Source organism: Apostichopus japonicus, chromosome 22 (genome assembly GCF_037975245.1).
Source record: "Apostichopus japonicus isolate 1M-3 chromosome 22, ASM3797524v1, whole genome shotgun sequence".
NCBI lineage: Eukaryota > Metazoa > Echinodermata > Holothuroidea > Aspidochirotida > Stichopodidae > Apostichopus > Apostichopus japonicus.
The window spans coordinates 26,233,113-26,253,395 of record NC_092582.1 but is presented as its reverse complement, the minus strand read 5'-3'; positions in this window follow the sequence as shown (position 1 = coordinate 26,253,395).

The following is a 20,283-nucleotide window of genomic DNA, read 5'->3' as shown; positions in this document are numbered from 1 at the left end:
CATGGTAGCCTATGTACAGTAACTTCAAACTAAGTCAACATGGAACTCTTCCCTAGCCATCTGTTTATTCGCTCAAGTTGTGTCGCAAATAAAAAAAATAAAAATATCCAAGAAATACTGCAATTTTTGACAACATGTTAGCCTAACAACCACACTAAGTCAATAGAAAGTGTAGCCTAACCATCGGTTTGCAAAAAATATTAAGAACAATACTTTGCGTAGCTTTGTTTACATACTTTCCTTGCTGCTATTGTCGCGCGCAGGGTAGCTAAACACTACACGTAGTCAACGGGAAAATCTAGCCTAAGCATCTCTTTATTCTCTGAAATTGTGACGCAGTTAGCTAGAACTAAAAAAATAAATGAAATTATGCAACCTTCGTCCACATGTTAGCCTAACAACCACACTAAGTCAATGGGAAATGGAGCCTAACCATCGGTTTGCAAAAAAAAAAAAGGTATGTGCTATGTCTTAGAGAGGGAATGTTGTGTTTTACGTACACCGTTGCTGTGGAGATAGATTGAAGGTTTTATCTTCTATTACTTTCAGTGGTATAATGGTTTCGTATTTGGTGGTGGGTGATTTTATCCACACACGAATAAATACACGACTAAAGGAAAGGGCACCTTCAGTAGAAGTAAACCTGTGTTTTCTATTTCAGTTGATGGGTTATTCGTTTTTCGTCATATATTCGGTGGATTGACGTTATTTGCTAAACGATCGCAAATTTGGGCAATTAAACTTTCAATGAATTTCCTATACGATCGCAGCTTACTAGGAAGAGGGTAATTGTGCTTACTTGATCCTGATGAATGCTTTCAACCCTTTCCGTAAACAACATATTGAAGTTTGGAAAAGCGCCCCTTAAAACCTTATAAAAGCCCTCGTAAATACATTAGGGGGGCGTTTTTAACTTTTCATTTTCCAAAACAGCCCCCCAGCAGTGGCGGCGGAACCGGGGGGGCTTGGGGGGCTCAGCCCCCCCAATAAAAAAGTTGAGGGGGCAAATGCATGATAAGCCCCCCCCCCAATATTTACCAAGGCTCCGAAACGTACATCTGCCCATTTTTCAATGCATACTTGTCGATCTGTCCGATGCACACGTATACTCTATAGGTGTAATAATTTTAGTAATTGCTGGGGGACCCTCGGCCCGTCCCTTGGCTATAGACCACATTGTCACCCCAACCGCGTCTTCACGCCCCGTGAAAAGTGAAAGCAGTGAGTGTGAGTACCGGTAAGCGTAACACAACTTCGTCTTAGGCCAATGACTTGCCTCATTCCAGCCAGTTCTCCCGAACATCCCCTTACTTAGTGGTTGATCGAGCGTCCATATATACAGTCAGGGGCGGATGCCCCCCCCCCCCCTGACGGACTCAAATGGACTGCTGGCGCCCTTTTCAGTTTTTCACTACTTTTTACTTATTCGCGATTTTTGACTATTTTATTGCGCTCTCATATACCTACTGACATTTGTCATATTCTGTCGGTGTAATTTTCCGACAAAATGGCGACGACACCTATTTATTCTCCGTTTATCTGCAAATTAGCAAGGCCCCGGAAAGGGTCATTTCCTGCAATCTCGGGAGTATCTTTACTCAAAAATTTTCTGTACGCTCCGCGCCAACCTGTGGTGGCTCTCCGCTTAGATAGTGTCGAAAGCGCCCCTACACACCATTCTTGCCCATTCTTGCTCGACCAATACCCCTAGCTCCGCCACTGCCCTTACTACACTCAAAAACGTCTTTGCGAGTACACTACGAGTAATAGCTACTCTCTTAAAACACCATCGAATATACATATTACAATGTTTTTACAGACTTAACGTGCAATCTGAGAAATTGCAGGCTTGAGACCCATATTTTAGGGCCAGGTATTCACAGCATAAAACACTCGGGAAGTGCCGTTTCCGGTCATCTGGGGGTTTGAAAAAACCCAAAATTTTCTTGTACGCTCCGCGCCAACCGATGGTGGCGCTCCGCTTAGATAGTCTCCACACATTAGCCCCCCCAATAATTTTTCCGTTCCGCCGCGCCTGCCCCCCAGAGTCAAATGTAAATTCCTACCCAGCATTGCAAGTGGTGCAGTATATTTGAGCCAACTTTAGATTGTAAAAATAAAGCGTAATAACTAAATTTATTATGATTTAGCAATCATCGTTTAAATAAAGCTCAGGGTTCCATGTCTCAATTAAAATCAGACATTGGATTGGCCAATGCTTAGTACACAGGGGCGTTGCCAGTATGCAGCACTGTAGGCCCGGGCCTACACTTTTTTGCCCAAGTTTTCTTTTTTTTTAAAACACCCATAACTCAAATCCATAAGCTTGCTGGACGAGTTTTTGAGTCTAGACAGGAAAAACTATTGAAATGAACGTAGCAAGAATATGGCTAAATTAGGTGATCCATTCTTCTGTCATCTAGGCGGTCATTTCTATCGCGTGCCTTTTTATCGACACTCTACCTGCCGAAAAAGACTAGGATCCGATCTTGTCAGTTTTTTAACACCTAGTTCAGAACCCATTCAGCAGATAATATTTCAGTTGAGAAACATTTCACAGTCAAATAAGTCTATCGTTGATTAACAGACTTTATAGAGCTGCAGCACTTTGTCGCCTGTTGTTACTGGCTTACTCCGTACATGTACCTTGCTAATTTTAAATACATTATGTTTTGTTTTTGTTTTTTGTAAATGATATTGAATGAGGTGTCTCAAGTTACCAAGAGGCCAGGAAACCAAAATGAACACTCGGTAAGGGCCGTTTCCGGCCATCTGGGGGGTTTGTAAAACCACAAATTTTCTTGTACGCTCCGCACCAACCGATGGTGGCGCTCCGCTCAGATAGACGTGCCTACAACTTTGAAAATCTTGGCTACGCCCCTGGTACTAATACTGTCAACAAAACGTAACATCGTGAAAAGTCACGAAAACATTGACCGATTGTGTTTTGGGTTCAATTATATAATTTTACCACTCACCCCCCTCCCCAAGGATGGAGTGAGTCAAATATTCAGATAATAGCCATTTTGACTCAATGGGAAATTTCTTAGAGGAAACACTGCTTTCATGTAAAAGGTTTTTCTTTCCAATCGTTTGTGTTCTGTTGATATTAATTGATTGGCTGAAAGATGCGCTTTGGAATCTTTCATTAATATTTCATAAAGTAAGGGCTATAGCAGACATTAAACATGTAGGCTAAATAATAGAAATATTGTTGAGCTTTTAATAATTAAACTTATATTGTATTGAACAAACCGTTCTTGAGTCAACCTCTCCACTGCTACAGCATTGACATTTTTTTATTTTATTTATTTATAGTTATTTTATCATAAAGGAGTCTCCCCGTTTAGACCCCTACCAACGGACGCAAGCCACAGCTGGAGTCCCCTCCCCCACCCCCGCCAAAGAAAAAACATGTAGCAAAAGGTTGTACCAGCCGTTGTTTGAATGACGGTAAAAATCCTTTCGAAACATGTATTGTGGACAATGCAGGTTTTGTATAGGGTAAGGATTTTGTACACTTTCGTGGAATTCTAGTGGTTCTGCAATGCTTGGCAAAATTTAAATTTCGTTCTTAACCAACAATAATTACCAAATGTATACTGTTTTCTAAATAATTAAGATATTATGATCGACAAAAAAATTACTTTCATGTAGGCAAAACTGACATATTTAAATAATACATTTAAATAAGTAAATAACTTGTTTTCCTTAGGTTCTACGATATTTGATATTTTTTGGTAAGTTCCAACTGACACATACTTGGTACAATCTCCTTTATTTCGATTCGGGCTCGAAGGTCAAATAAAGGAGATAAATCGAGGATGATAATGATAATAGCATATTGCTTTATGTTTATTTTGGGGAATATATTTTATTAGATGCTATTAAGCTTTCTTTTTTAGAGTTTCTACTAAGCTCGGACAATATTTTAAACTCAAAGTAAATATTCAATACGGTTTATAACCATCCTATTATTATTGTTTAGCTCATTGTCTGACACGCATAATATTCTTCTCACTATGCTTTCATTTGTGTTCCTGCTAAACAGTCAAACAAATTCGATAAAATTCAACTGTGAAACACATGATGCTAACAATCCAGTAGTGTCCGTTTATTCAAGGCATTGTATACCGTAATTTTCAAGTCTAGACCTAAACAATGGGAATCATAAAACTGTTTTTAAATTAAATATAAATTAACTTCCTTCTACCTTCTACGTATATTGAGAGCTACACAACAATGTGTTATCTTGTCAGAGTCCTACCAACCAGAAGTACAACTTAAATTCAAGAAGAGAAACTGAACGTTACAAGAATAACTCCTTCTTTTATGCATTGAAGCATGTGAGGATGCATTGAACAACCAATAAAAAAAATAATTATGCTCATTTAAAGAAAAACTTACAAAGAATAACCGAAAATTAAGAACGCAACGTATGCAATAACAAGGCGTATCACCAATAAAAATATGTCACTTTGACACGTTCCCTGATATTATTTGAAGGAACAATGGGCATTTGGCTTGCGTTTACCTATTTCTATTCATTAGGTTAAACTGGTTGGAGTCATCTATTATTATGCAAAGTAGATATTTACGGGACTTCCAGGTGGGTCTTTCTTACTATTGAATTGCTTTAGAACATATATTGTTTGAATCAATCGTCTGTACAGTATAATGTAAGCGCTGTATTTATTTGTACAAAAAACTATCGTATAAGTAGAATAGGCTAAGTGTGTGCACTAAAACAGAAATGATGTTATCGGGTAGAAACATGGAATGGATTTGATGGGCTCTCTAAAAACATACAAATGCATCTCTCTGAAGGGGAGGGCGAAGGGGAGAGCCAGTGGCGGGAACATGTATAGGGTATCTGAAGGGTGGAGGAGGGCAGACTAAACTTACTGAAGAGGATACTAAACACGGGGATTGGGATGGAGCATTAATAGTCTAGAAAGTGAATAATCGTAGATCAGTATTACATTTTTGTTTATTAATCTGACCTAGCAATACTGCCAACATATAATACTTTTCAATGATACATTTCCGTGGTTACAGTTACTCCTGAAATGGCATTGAGAATATGACATGCTGCATCATTTTCTTTTATATGGTATTTTATTTATGGTATTACTGAATAGTTTTTCCCTGTTTAACTGTTATGATGATTCTAACATCTACACCAGAATACTTACCTCAGCTCCTTCAAGCTTGTACACTGTGATGAGTAAGACAAGATGGCCGCCCACTCTTCATTAGTTAGATTACTGTTGTCATGGATAACCAGCTTCTGGAGAAAACTCAGGATAGAGAGAGAGAGACCAGACTCAAGGATAAGGTTCAGACCAGACTCATCAACTCTAGGAGAGCAGTACTGTAGCCACACACTGGAGATAGGAATCTAAAATGAAAGAATAGAGTTACTGATAATAGAGTAGATAGAGATTAATAGATTGGATTTGGTAAAGATTAGAATAATTATCATGATATTATAAATAATTAAAAAAAAATAACACACAAAAAAAGGGAAAGTAAAGCGATAAACTAAGACATTTAGATCGTGTTTATTTGTAAAAGGGTATATGTTAATCGAAAGGAAATAAGGAATTGATTTTAAGGGGAGACAAATATTAACAGGAATAATTATATTAGATTAGAAGAAAAATAAAGTAGTATTGTAGTATAAAAACTAAAACCTCATTTCAATACCTATCTGTATTACTCATTTTAATACCTCATTTTAATACCTATCTGTAATACTTGGGGTCCCTATTGACAAAAATGACCAAATTTTAAGTAATTACAATGTGTAAATATTTTCCCCCCAGGGACAATGATATTATCAAAACTAAGGAGTTAAAGGGTTAGCTTTACTGTTTTAAAATTAAATTATTAATTAAAGGTTTTATAGCAATTAGTAAGGTTTAATAAAGTAAGAATATGAGGCTACATATTTTAATTTAATACTTAATAGGAAACAATTATCAATGACGGGTTGAGAATTTTATAACAAATGGGTAATCAAGAATTGAGATTATTCTATCTTTTGAAAAAAAAAATATTGATCAAATGTATCTTTGTTTTAATTAAGAAATTTCAGAAGGCAAATTTAATTTAAATGAAAATATTAGTCACTAATGTTATAGGAATCATGAAAAGGAAACCTCTAGGGCCTACTTCAACTAATACCAGTTTTTTTTTGTAATGTTTAAGGAAATTTGTAAGACTTATATTTAAATAAATAGGTTGTTTCTTATAATTAAAATGTAATTTAGAGAAGCAGATGTAGATCAAATTCAAGTCTCAAGAGAGAAAGTTGATGAGGCTAAAACTCAAATTTTAATATAAAAATTATTTTATGATCGATCCAAATATCCTACTATTCTGCTTGAATTTTAATTATTTCCAATTAATACCCATTGTTTAAAAGATGATGTCTATCTGTGTTTAGTTATCAAATTCATGCCTAAGTTACGGTTTAAGTGTGACATAACTTCTAGTGGATATTTTCGAAATGTAACATTTTTCTTTCTTTGTGTTTGTAGATATTCCAAAATTGGATGCTTATGACCTTAAATTTCTAAACTTTATCGTTTCTTCCAATTAAATAGTACCATTCGCTTTTTACATTCTTTTTACAATAATATTGTTAAATGGAAACTTTTCATATCCTTGAGGGTTTTATTATACTAATTAATTATTACTTTTAAGTTTAACCGGGTTGATTGGGTATATATAAAACATCTTCTGTTACTATGAAGTTCAGAGGGTGTGAACAGTTAGCGGACACATATAGATTTTATACAAACACAAGAGATAATTCAGTTAATTACAAGTTTAATGAGAGGATGGCGCCCTTTTAAAAATAACGTTAGAGTTACGGCTCTGGCGAACTTCTGCTATTGAGTGTTGCAGCAGCGTAAAAGAAGTGGCGCACTATCAATATCAAAAAAAAAAATTAAATATCATGTGGCCATAAGTCTGTTGGCTTGGAAATGACGTGAGGTTTTCATAGTTAATATGTATTGCATTTTATTATTATTATTAGACTTAAATTGGAAAACTGTTTATAGAGGCCCAAAGCTCTAGGCCCTATTTATTTTATTATTTATTTTTTATTAAATACCTATTTAATAGGTATTTAGGTAATAGGTAATAGTAATAAATAGGTAATAGGTATTTAACAAACCTATATTTCACATTAAAGTGTCAGGTATATTGGCCGGAGTTATAATAGGTCATTCAACTAATAGTCAGTTCTAACATTATTTCAGTCAGCCTGCGCGGTAAAAAGCTGCAGGTTTCTCACACAAGTGGCTCAAATGTCCGACCTGGTAGATGTAGTAAGTTAGGTGATTACAATAATAATTGTGGAATGTTATAGATTGACTTGTATTAATGCCTATAAGGCTATATTATGCACGAGTTAAAATTGAGTTGAGTTTATTCAATTCCTTTATATTTAAGATATGCTTTTAACTTGGAATTTTTTGATATCAGTCAACAACTAGGCCTGAGATTTTCTGTATTACTAGTCTAGCCTATAGACTACCTAAGTTTGGCCTGGTCTTTTGTACACATCCTAGCCTTTGCCTCGATACCGTCACATTATCTCTCTGATCAATAATTACTGTTTCCCCAAACCTTACCTGGTTTGTGAATTAACGAGCGACGTACTCACCTCATATAACCTATGCATTACCGTATTAACCTCGCTCAAGCATGTGGTAATTGTCTGTATGTGAGTGTGGCCATCTCCCTTTCGTAATTTCCAGGCCGCACTGGTGCGGCACCGGACGGAGAAGGGGGAGAGGACCGACCAAGGGGCGGAAACCCCGAGGATACATCCAAAAATTTATTCTCACCTGAAGAGCCCTTGGTGGGCTGTGGTGGGCGACAGGTGGGTCCTGAGTGGGCCCGGAGTGGGTCGTCGGTGGGTGTAGGCGGGACCCCCACGACATCCCTCGGAAATTCCTGGGAGGAAAAAGGCCGTCACAAGGTCATATCCGTGCGGCCAGCTCCCCTGGTATCCGAGGAGGGTATCCGACGTGGTTGTATGGTTCCGTCTGCGAGGTCCCCCATCGTGGGGAGGCGGGCGGGGATGTTATATGAGGTGAGTACGTCGCCCTTAATTCACAAACCAGGTAAGGTTTGGGGAATTCACAGCGCGTACTCCCTCACCTCATATAACCTATGCATTCGTGACACAGGAGCCCTGGCGGTGGGCCGAGGATCTCGCGGGCGGCGGAACTAGGGCCGCTCAGGCAAAATCAACTTCTGTGGCAGGGGTGTTTGTGAGGTAGCAGGCGACAAAGGAGGACGGAGTCTTCCAGGCCGCTGCTTTCATAATATCTTCCAGGGGAACTCCCCGGAACCACGCCCTGGATGTGGCGTGGCCTCGGGCGTCGTGCGCCCGGACGAGTTCCCCAGGCTGCGTGTGGGCACGTATGAGGTCGGCCATCCACCGTGAAATGGTGTCCTTTGAGGCCGGGGTGTAAGGTGACCTTGGTAAAATGAAGAGCCTGTCCGAGTTACGTAGTTGTTTGGTTCTTTCTATGTACCACTTAAGGGCTCGGACGGGGCACCAGCGCTTGTCTTCCATGATCGACGAGGCTTGTGACAAACTCGGGAGGAAGATCTCGTTTGGAGTGAAGGTTACTGTTTGATTCTTTGGGAGGAAGTGTGGGTCAGGTAGTAACCTGACTCCTCTCGGTTCGAACCTCGTGAACCCCCGTTGGAGGGTGAGCGCGTGGAGGCAGCTTCTGCGTCTAGCAGAGGCGGCCGCGACCAGAAACAGGGTTTTGTGGGTGAGCTTGTCCAATGGTGTATTGTGTAGCGGCTCATACGGAGAGCCCGCGAGGGTCGTCAAGACCTCCTGGAGAGCCCATGATGGGGCCAGGCGGCGCCTTGGAGGGCGCCTGTGAAACATGCCCATTAAGACCTGGCGGAGGACCGGGTTGGTTCCTACTGTGGAGCCATCCGAAAATCCGCTGTGAACCGCCGCTATTGCAGAGCGGTAATTTCTAATTGTGTGTATTTGTTTCCCTTCCCGGAAAAGTTCAAGTAGGAAGGTCGCCACCTGGTCTACTGAGGCCTCCACGGGATCAACAGCGTAGTCCCTGGACCAAACGTAGTATCGTTGCAGTCTTGAATCATATGTTTTAATTGTGGACTGCTGGCGGGCATCCACTGCAATGTCTGCAACCTCCGGTGGAACCCCCGCTGTTTGGAGCGAGAGCCGGAGAGTTTCCACGCAGCTAGATGGAGGCTCGTGATGTCGGGGTGGGTGATTTGGCCGCTCCGTTGGGAGAGGAGCTTGGCGGCCGGTGGGAATTTGAATGGTAGGTCCACCAGCATCTCGATGATGAGTGGGAACCATGCTTGATTGGGCCAGCAAGGGGCTATCAAAAGCATGTCCGCTTCCAAGTCCCGAAGTATCGTGAGAACTCTGCAGAGTAATCCCAGTGGGGGAAAGGCGTATATCGAGAGACCCGCCCATGAGACGACTAGGGCGTCGGTCTTCCAGGCCCGTGGGTCCTGGTATCTGGAGCAGAACGTCGGTAGTTTGGCGTTCTTGGCCGTCGCAAACATGTCGACGGACGGCCTGCCGAACAGGTGGAATACGTGGTCGGTCCACGCTCGGGAGAGCTCCCATTCCCCATTGTCGGACAGTGAGTCTGCCAGTACATTGTCCTTCCCGCCCGTAGGCCAATCCGAAGGGAGTCGCAGAGGACGAGCAGGTCCCATGTCCTGCGCAGGAGAGCCAGGGATTGAGTGCCCCCTTGGAGATTGATATATGCCACGGTCGTGGTGTTGTCTGACCGGAACGTGACAGTGTGGCCCGTTAGGTGGGCTGCCCAGTGACGTACGGCCCTCAGGACCGCTTCCATCTCTAAAATATTGATATGCAGTCCCCTCTCGAGCTCCGCCCATTTGCCGGCGACTGTGTGCGTGCCCCAAATAGCTCCCCAACCGCTGAGGGAAGCATCCGTCGTGATCGACGTTGTAGGAGCTGGGTTCCGGAAAGGTCACCTTGCCGCGATCCTGTCCGACTCTGCCCACCACGTGAGAAACGGGCGTAGTCCCGTCGAAAGTGGGATTGGCGTTGCCGCGGACGATCGGTCCGGCGCATAATGTTTGAGGAGGTGCCGCTGGAGCGGCCGCATTCTGAGTCTGCATAGGTCCAGAAGGTCTGTGAAGCTCGCCATCTTCCCCAACAGGCGCTGCCACGTGAGCGCTGGGGTATTCCGTTTGCCTAGTATTTCTCTGACCGTGGCAACTAGGCTCGCCGTTCTTTCGGCCGTCGGGTTGACCATGCCGCGGACGAGGTCGAGACGGGCCCCTAAGTAAATGATCGATGTAGCGGGCACGAGGTTGGATTTCTCGACGTTGATTAACCAGCCCAGTCTCGTCAGGAGGGAGACGGTGGCGTTTGTACTGGCGAGTACTCCCTGCTGGGAGTTGCCGAGTACTATCCAATCGTCGAGGTAGGCGAACACCATTACCCCGTTTCGACGGAGGTGAGCCAGGACCGCCCTCGTTACCCTGGTGAAAATCTTGGGTGCCGTGGAGAGGCCAAATGGTAGCGCTGTGAAGCGGTAGTCTATCGCTTTGTACCTGAACGCGAGGAATCGCTGGTCCTCGCGTCGGATGGGAATATGTAGGTAGGCATCCTTTAGATCGACGGAGGATCCCCACATCCCTGGGCGCAGCAGGTGAAGGATTGATGTGAGGGTCTCCATCCTGAACCTCTCCGGTCGGACGAACCTCCTGTTGAGAGGTCTGAGGTTTAGGATGGGCCTCCAAGTTCCGTTCTTCTTCGGCGTGAGGAAGAACGAGGACCGGAAGAGGGGGCCGTCCGCATCTGTGGCGGTGACCCGCATAATTGCGCTTTTTTTGAGGAGACTGTTGATCTCGTCCTCTAGGGCGGCCCGCTTTTCCGGTATCTTGGGTACTGGCGTGGTTGTTAAGAGGCCATATTGGGGTGGGGTAGACGAGAACTCTATCTTGTAGCCCCGTTTTACCACGTCCAGTACCCAGGCTCCTGGGTCGATTTCCTCCCAGTGAGCCCCAAAACTCTTAGTCGCCCCCCACCTTGGCCTTGGGCGCTACGGTGGGCATCCCCTATGGCCGTTTATCGCGGCCGCGGCTTCTGCGGTATTGCGGGCGGTACGGCCTGTGTTCGGGCCGCGAAGGAGCAGATTGTTGCTGTGCTCGCGGGGCACCCCGACTGACTGTAGCTGGATCTCGGTTGCTTAAAGTGGCTACTTTGCCGTGAGTCATATCGTGGGCGCGAGGATGAGGCCGAGCAGGACATGTGCTCGTCTGCCTCCCTCAGAGACTTCATTCTCCCTGCCTCTTCCCGGAGTTTCTCATCGAACTTGCCACCGAAGAGGTCACTGCCCAGGATTGGTAAGTTGCGGAACCCGTCCGCCGTGGATCTGGACGACCAATTCAGGGGGTCAAAACCAGGTCAAGGTCAAGGTGGCCTTAACCGAGACGCGGGCAAACTGGTCTAGTACCATCCTGGAAATGGGTCCCAGGAGGGCAATGATGGCGGCGGTATCTTTACGGGAGATACCCGATGCCTGGGCTTGTTGGAACGATCTGTTCAACAGCTCAGCGAAAAGCAATAAGGCCGACGAGTACTTCATCCCCGCACGGGAGGCCCTATCTACGTCAAACAGGGAAGATTCTAGGGTCTGTGCACCCTTCTCCCTGAATTTGTCTTTGCCATCCAAAGCACCCGCCGACCCAAGTCTCTCCTTCACCTGAGGCGGGATGTGGGGCGGTGTAAAAAGACTTTCCCAGTCTTCATCGCCTACATGGAAAATGCGATGGACTGATCGCTGGAAGGCTGTCCAGCATTTCGCCTGTGCCACCGCCTCCATCCGTTCTCTACATTCCACATCCACCGGGATGGAGGCTCGAGGCTTTTGGACGGCAGCGTTCAATGTGAGTTTGGATGCCGGCCCCTCCTGAGCACGCGCACCCACCTTTTCCTCGAAGCCGAGGACTCTGCGGAGGACTGCCGTCGCCTTCTCAAAGGCTTCCGCCGAAATTTCTGTGCCCCGTAGGGGTTCCTCGTCGTCCGCCTCGGAATCTCCACTGAGGAGGCGGGCACTAGCCGCGATCGACAGTGCGTCGTCAGTTCTGGAGGAGGCGTCGTCCCAGGGATCCACCTGGGCCTCCTCAGGGGCGTGATCGTCCGTAACCGGTGCTGGCGGTGGCGCCGATTGTTGTGGGATGGACGGTGCCACCTGCTGTTCTGGGTCCGGTTGACCCGGCTTTTGTAACAGCTGCCCCAAGAGGTCTTTGACCTGGGAAAGGAGAGCCTGTCCCGAGTCTGGGGACTGTCTCCTCCTGCGTTTCGTGGCTCTGTGCCGCCCAGAAGAATGTTCACTCGAGGACGAGGGCGACGAGTCAGACCTCGACCTGTGTCGAGGTCGCCGGTGTCTTTCCCGGCTCCTACCGTGACTACGGCTGTGGGTATGGCTTCTACTTCGGCTTCGGCGCCCTTCCGTACTTTCCGGGGAGAACCCCGAGAAATCTCTCCGGTTGTGGTCCCATGTCCCCGGAGTAGACGTGAATAAGTCCGCCACCGCCTGCTTGCAGGGGCTTCTGGACTCCACATGACCTGATGTGGATGGACCCTCTTGGGGCCGCGGCCGTGGCTGTGCCGACGCCGCACGGGAATTAGTTCCATCTCGTATGGATACCCGTTCTTGGGGTGGGCTTGAGCCATCTCGTATGGCGCCCTCTGATCCCCCATGTTTAGGGCTTATGCCATCTCGAATGGCCGCCTGGGGTTCCTTCGCCGGCGGTTTCTTCTTCCCCTGCTTTGAGGAAGCCGCCTTCTTTCTTTTCTCCGCGGCTTTATCCGCCAGGCAGGTACTGATCAAATCCCAGCGCTCCTGGGTCCAGTCCTGGCAAATGGAGCAAGTCTGTTTGCTCCCGCATTGGCGACACTTCAGACACAGATCGTGTTTGTCCCATGCCTTAAACGGACGGAACTGCTTGTAGGAACGGCAGTTTTCCATCCTCCGAAAAATCTCAAGCAAAAAAAAAATTTGAAAATTTTCTTTTTTTGAGAAGTGTCCACGAAACTCGAAGCTGTGAAACTAAAATAGAAACAGCACGGAAACCTAATGAAATTCGTATCTAGACCAGTACGAAAGAATAAACAAGGCAGTTACTTGACTGCAAAATTGTGATAACGTACATGATTGCTGTACGTGAACAGTACGAAAGAACTAAACAAGGCAGTTACTTGACTGTTAAGTGTGACAACGTACACGACTGATGTACGTGAAAGTAAACAAACGCTAGGACAACGCTACACTAAAGTGCGGGCCTAGCCACGCTTCGTGAACAACGTTCACGAGGCAATCAAAAACGTTCGAAAATCATGAAAAATAAAACGTTTTAAATGACAAGAAGCAGTTCAAACGTGCAGGACGTTGAACAGATGAAATAGAATTACAAAAACAACGATAATATTATATGAAGTGATTGAAATCTTAAGCTTTATTAAGAGCAATGAGAGCGATACTTGCGCAAAAGGCTGGCAATTACGGAAGGGAGATGGCCACACTCACATACAGACAATTGCCAGATGCTAGAGCGAGGTTAATACGGTAATGCATAGGTTATATGAGGTGAGGGAGTACGCGCTGTGAATTTAACTATTAACAGCGGTTCCTCTCCATTAAGTAATCCATTTTAATAACCACTCAACAATTAGTCAATGGTAACAAACAACGTCCACGAATATACTACGTACTCTGCAACTCCACTAATATAACACTAAACCATTCATTGTCAGTGATAGATACTAGATGTGAACAGGTATTCAATAGCATGAGTCACCGATATTCATACACAGGTGTTTCCCAGCTGTTCGCGGGTGATGTCTGAAATTTGTAACAGATATTTTGGCGCCAATAGAAGTAAATGTAGGAGAGTAACGTTATACATACCCGGTGAAAACAGACAGTTTGAAACCTGAAGTCGATTGGGTATGTAGTAAAGAAGGGGTCGAGGAAGTTAATAATACAACACAACCTATATCAATTAGGCCAACCTATCATTGACATTTCTCCCTAAGCGGTAGGGTGTTAGTCCCCCCTCCCCTCCCACCAATCGGTTCAAATTTGGGCAAAAAGCACATTATGTACACAGGGATGTAGCTAAAGGCCTGGTGATAGGGAGGGGGACCGGCTGAAATTCCAACTGGATGGGTTTTGGAGCCAGAAAATTCCAAATGCAGACAATTTTTCAGTTACTTAGTTGGAATGAAGTGAACAATTGAACATTTTGCAAAAAATGTCCAATTGACGAGATACAATAAGTTGTCAATCAAACATTTCAATTGCAGAAAACTTTTCAATTGCTCAGATGGAATGAAGTGAACAATTGAACATTTTTGCAGCAAAATTTCCAATTGATGAGATATGATAAAGTGTCAAGTAAACATTTTGCAGGAAAATGTCCAATTGACGAGATATGCTTAGTTGTCAATTAAACATTTTGCAGAAAATTGTTCAATTGCTCAGTTTAAGCTACTGATCAAAATTGTTCAATTGCTCAGTTAAAACAACTGAGCAATCCAACATTTTTCTGATTTTGATAAAATTTTATCTTGTTATCTAAACATTTTACTGAAAAATGACAACTTATGGGGCAAAGTTTTCCTTATTTTGATGGCATCTTTAAGGTTCCGTAGATTAACATTGAGTGATTTAATTGTATACCATAGAGACAATGTATGTCCTGAACTTACTTAAAGCTAACGAACAGGTTAAACCCACCCAATAGCAAAATTAGTACATAAATAAACCAAATTGAAGCTGGCGAACGTTGTACAATAGTTCTACTAGGCATTTTTTTTAGAGTATTCAAAATCATATGAAGTTTTGTATGGTGGAGTAAAAGGATCACGCGATACAATTTCTCAAAGTGGCAAATTACAGTCTATATTATACTCGATATAAGAAAGAATGATATAAGATGAAAAATGTGACCCACAGTATGGAGACATGTCACGTGCTCTGTAAAATCACAGCTGTATCACTTAAATAGGAGATGATTGTCACCTGATAATGTCTCCAAGTATAGTGTTACTAGGGAGGGGGCCCGGTGGTGGCGTGATAGTTATAGATTGTGTCTGTTCTATCTTTTCTAACATGGTCAGTACATAGCCCTATACACGCAGTTAGTTGCATGGAGTTGGGTGGAGTGGAAGACGGAGTGTTCTTGATACAATTAGTAATAACACAAATTAAAGGTTATATTCGTTGGACCGACAGGCTGAAAACATTGGGTGTCAAAGGGAGGTGTGTGAGTTGGAGGGTGGCTGGAGGGTGAGTCGGAAGGGGTGGCTGGAGGGGGACGGGGGTGTGGGGGTGCATTATCACATGCATCTTCCTTAGTTCACTTGTTAGATAAAAAGATATTCAGTTTGTGACATTTTCCAGTGTCCACGACACCAGCTCTACTCATCTACGATTGTACTTTAAGACATTATTGGGTCATTTAGGTGGATCCTTTGTTATTCAAACAATGCGAGGTAATCAAATAATCGATTTTAACTTAAAATTTGTATTCTCAGTTTATGTTTGGTGTCGAAATTTCTAGATAAACGTCAAAACTTCATGAGAAACGTTACAATTTCGATCATGCGTCCAAAGTGTTTTATCAGTCTTAATTGCTCGATAAGAAAATCAAATATCAGAAATAAAACCACAAAATTTCAACATGTTAGGTCATTATTCTACTCGGGAATAATAGTCGAGGTAAGCAGGTAAATTCGACCAAGAATGTGTTAACATAATGTTCTGTGATCAATGTTCCTTCTTAGCCACCGTAATACCCTCAAACATTATATTGCGTACTTGGTAATAACAGTCGGAGCGGATGTTGCCACCTGTTACAGCTAAAACCAGGCGCGTAGCAAGGGGGGGGCGAAGGGGGCAGCCGCCCCCCTTGAGCATATTTTTTAATTTTTGTTAATGTTTTTATGATATCGCTAGTATTTTCAAAAGAGAAAATGCTTAGATGCAACTTACAAGGCCTGGGAAGTGCCATTTCCAGCGATCTGGGAAGCATTTACAGCCAAAATTTTCTTGTACGCTTCGCGTCAATCATGGTGGCGCTACACTTAGATAGTTTGCATTGCCAAATCTCAGTTTCGCCCCTCCCTTGGCAAATTCCTGGCTACGCGCCTGGCTAAAACCAACAGAATAAAGGAAACCTATAGGCAATAATGTTTCTTACTTTAATATATATACCTCTATCAATCCAGTTTTGATTCTCTCAAGGGGTGGCAGACAGATATTTGAGGGCCTATTCCCCTCCCGTAGCTACCCTTCTGTTCCTCCCCTGCCCTCGATTATGATACAAGATAAAGTCTCTGTAAAGAGTAAGTAAATCTTATGATTTTGTATTAACGTTATATTTGCGTATTGAGAGAGAGATAGTAAAAGTACACCTGTTTTACACCAAAATTCAGTTGCTGTCCAGTGTATATGACTGAGGGTGGCAGACAAATATTTGAGGGCCTCTCCCCCTCCCGTAGCTACCCCTCTGCTGCTGCCCTCCATAATGGGTACAGATTAGTTCAGAACTTTGCTGTCCAATGTATATGACTGAGGGTGGCAGACAAATATTTGAGGGCCTATTTCCCCTCCCCTAGCAACCCCTCTGCTCCTGCCCTCCATTATGGGTGCAGATGAGTTCAGTTGCTGTCCAATGTATATGACTGGGGGTGACATGCAGACAAATATTTGAGGGCCTATTTCCCTCCCCTAGCTACTCCTGCCCTCCATTATGGGTACAGATTAGTTCAGTTGCTGTATAATGTATATGACTGGGGGTGACATGCAGACAAATATTTGAGGGCCTATTTCCCTCCCCTAGCAACCCCTCTGCTCCTGCCCTCCATTATGGGTGCAGATGAGTTCAGTTGCTGTCCAATGTATATGACTGGGGGTGACATGCAGACAAATATTTGAGGGCCTATTTCCCTCCCCTAGCTACTCCTGCCCTCCATTATGGGTACAGATTAGTTCAGTTGCTGTCCAATGTACATGACTGGGGGTGACATGCAGACAAATATTTGAGGGCCTATTTCCCTCCCCTAGCAACCCCTCTGCTCCTGCCCTCCATTATGGGTGCAGATGAGTTCAGTTGCTGTCCAATGTATATGACTGGGGGTGACATGCAGACAAATATTTGAGGGCCTATTTCCCCTCCCCTAGCTACTCCTGCCCTCCATTATGGGTACAGATTAGTTCAGTTGCTGTCCAATATATGACTGGGGGTGACATGCAGACAAATATTTGATGGCCTATTCCCCTCCCCTAGCTACCCCTGCCCTCCATTATGGGTACAGATTAGTTCAGTTGCTGTCCAATGTATATGACTGGGGGTGACATGCAGACAAATATTTGAGGGCCTATTCCCCTCCCCTAGCTACCCCTGCCCTCCATCATGGGTACAGATTAGTTCAGTTGCTGTCCAATGTACATGACTGGGGTGACATGCAGACAAATATTTGAGGGCCTTTTCCCCTCCCCTAGCTACCCTCTGTTCCTGCCCTCCATTATGGTACAATATTACTTCAGTTGCTGTCCAATGTATAGTTGCCTCCATATAGCATTGTAGCAAGAGCTTTTTAGGGCAGCTTTGAAGGGTCATCAAGATAAAAATGTCTTTTCCCTAATAAATTGGCCTTTTCTAAAACAGATAAAATAATATTCCGGAGCTAACAGCACCGATTAGTTTCATTCTGGACATCTAAACAGCATATGATACAGACTTGCTACACCCAAGCAGCAGATGACAATGAGGGATGTGGCCAACCTAGGCAGGGGCTTAGCGAGGAATTTGCCAAGGGAGGGGCGAAAATTGTAGCATCTGCAACAACTTTCTAAGTGTAGCGCCGCCATGTGTTGGCGCGAAGAACATTTTGTCCTAAAATACCTCTCAGATCGTTGGAAAACGCACTACCCAGGCCTTGTTAGTTGCATCTAAGCATTTTTTATTTTGAAATTACTAGCAATATCATAAAAAAGGTGGGGGGGGGGGCTGTCGCCCCTTCGCCCCCCTTGGCTACGCGCCCGAACCTAGGTTATAATGAGATATATGGCCAACTTAGAGATCAATGAGGGATATTGGCACCCTAGATAACAATGAGGGATAGTGCCAACCCAGATTACAATGAGGGATATATATCCTAGATAAGAGTAAGGGATACGTCTACACTAGATTACAATCAGGGATATGTCTACCCTAGATTAGAATAAAGGATAATGTCTACCCTACATTACAATAAGGGATACGTCTACCCTAGTTTACTATTTGAGATATGTCTACCCTAGATTACAATAAAGGATATATCTACCCTAGATTACAATAAGAGATAGCTCTACACTAGATTATAATAAGGGATATGTCTGCACTGATTACAATCAGGGATATGTCTACCCTAGATTACAACAAGGGATATGTCTACCCTAGATTACAATAAGGGATATGTCTACCTTAGATTACAATAAGGGATAGCTCTACCCTAGATTACAATAAGGAATATGTCTACCCTAGATTACAACAAGGGATATGTCTACCCTAGATTACAATAAGGGATATCTCTACCCTAGATTACTATAAGGGATATGTCTACCCTAGATTACAATAAGGGATAGTTCTACACTAGATTGTAATCAGGGATATGTCTACCGTATATTAGGGATTTGTCTACTGGTAGATTACAACAAGGGCTACGTCTACACTACATTACAATCAGGGATATGTCTACCTTAGATTACAATTAGGGATATGTATATATTACAGATTACAAATATGTCAAGGGTAAATGATGTTCAATGTCATTCAGTGTTACTCTGTTGTTATAGTGTGAAGTTAGAATAATACTTTTTTGGGGTTATTTAATTTATAAATCAATGCATTAATGTTAACATGTAGGTCTGTTACAGAGGGAGATGAATCGTCATCTCTGAAACCTTAAAGGGGCATTCCATCGTTTTAACATAGTTTCTAAGGTGAACGTCTTGAAAAATTCAATAGCTATTAATATATTTCTGACACCCATATTTTCTTATTCTTATTTGACTAGAACATATCCATACGAAAATTTTACTTATAGTTACCCTTTAAGACAATATTTTAGTGACAAGGAATATATTAGCCTATATTACCTCCATGCAGTGTCCTAGACGTTGATAGGAACATCCTACGTCAAGAAAACACTAATTTAGAAATGTATAAAACTATATACCCTATCCACCTTCCTGCAGCGTCAATTACAGCCATAGACGTTGGAGCCTAATTTGAGTGGGGGGGGGGGGGGCTGTAACGACTTGATATATAACAAAAACATTTCAACACGTAAATGTACATATCATACAGGCATGCATCGGTTATAACATTGCATGCCAATTTAATACAATCATTTGCCGTGTAATTACCCTTTCCATTTTGGTTATCATTTTTGGGTTAGTCGTTACAATAATAATGATAATAATAATATCAGTTTAACCATTGAAAAACACACTGGTGAATTACCGAATATATAGGTGCTGGTGAAAACTATTGATTTCCTTTACTATATCATACCAATTTGTTTTCTTTCAGTAGGTGCCCGAAAAATTCCCCAGTCCGCCGCCTCTTACGCCTATGATTACAACACATCTATTATACATACCAATCAATCTACACTGTTACTAACTTTGTTCTTTGTGGTTGAGATTTGTAATAACATTTAAGTTAAATCTTAATTTGCGCCCCTATTGCAGGTTTCACATTACTTCCCGTGAATGGTAAGGTATTGAATCTTAAGTTCCTTTCCATGTACGTTCTGCATAGAGGTCTATGTTGACCTGTATATAAAGCAAATTGTAGTACGAGCTTCTGTAGATTCGATCAGTAATCTCTCAGTTGTTAAGTTTAATACATTAACTCTCGTGGTGACCCGTTAGAGTTTACAGTTTGGTTTTCTTTACATATTTTAGAGATCTGAATCGCGTATTTACGAATGAATGGAACTCTGTCTGTCTAGATTATCTGAGACTGAGATTTTTTTCAGTAGACTTAATTCTTGAACTATCTTTGCTTATACTTTCAATAGGTTTGAATGATATCTCATAACAAAACAGTCATCGATGAGACAAGATTTATTTTAAATAAAACAACACATTGATAATTTGTGACTTTCTCTTGTCGGGCTGAGTAGTTTAATGTAAGATACATTTATTTAGATTTGTC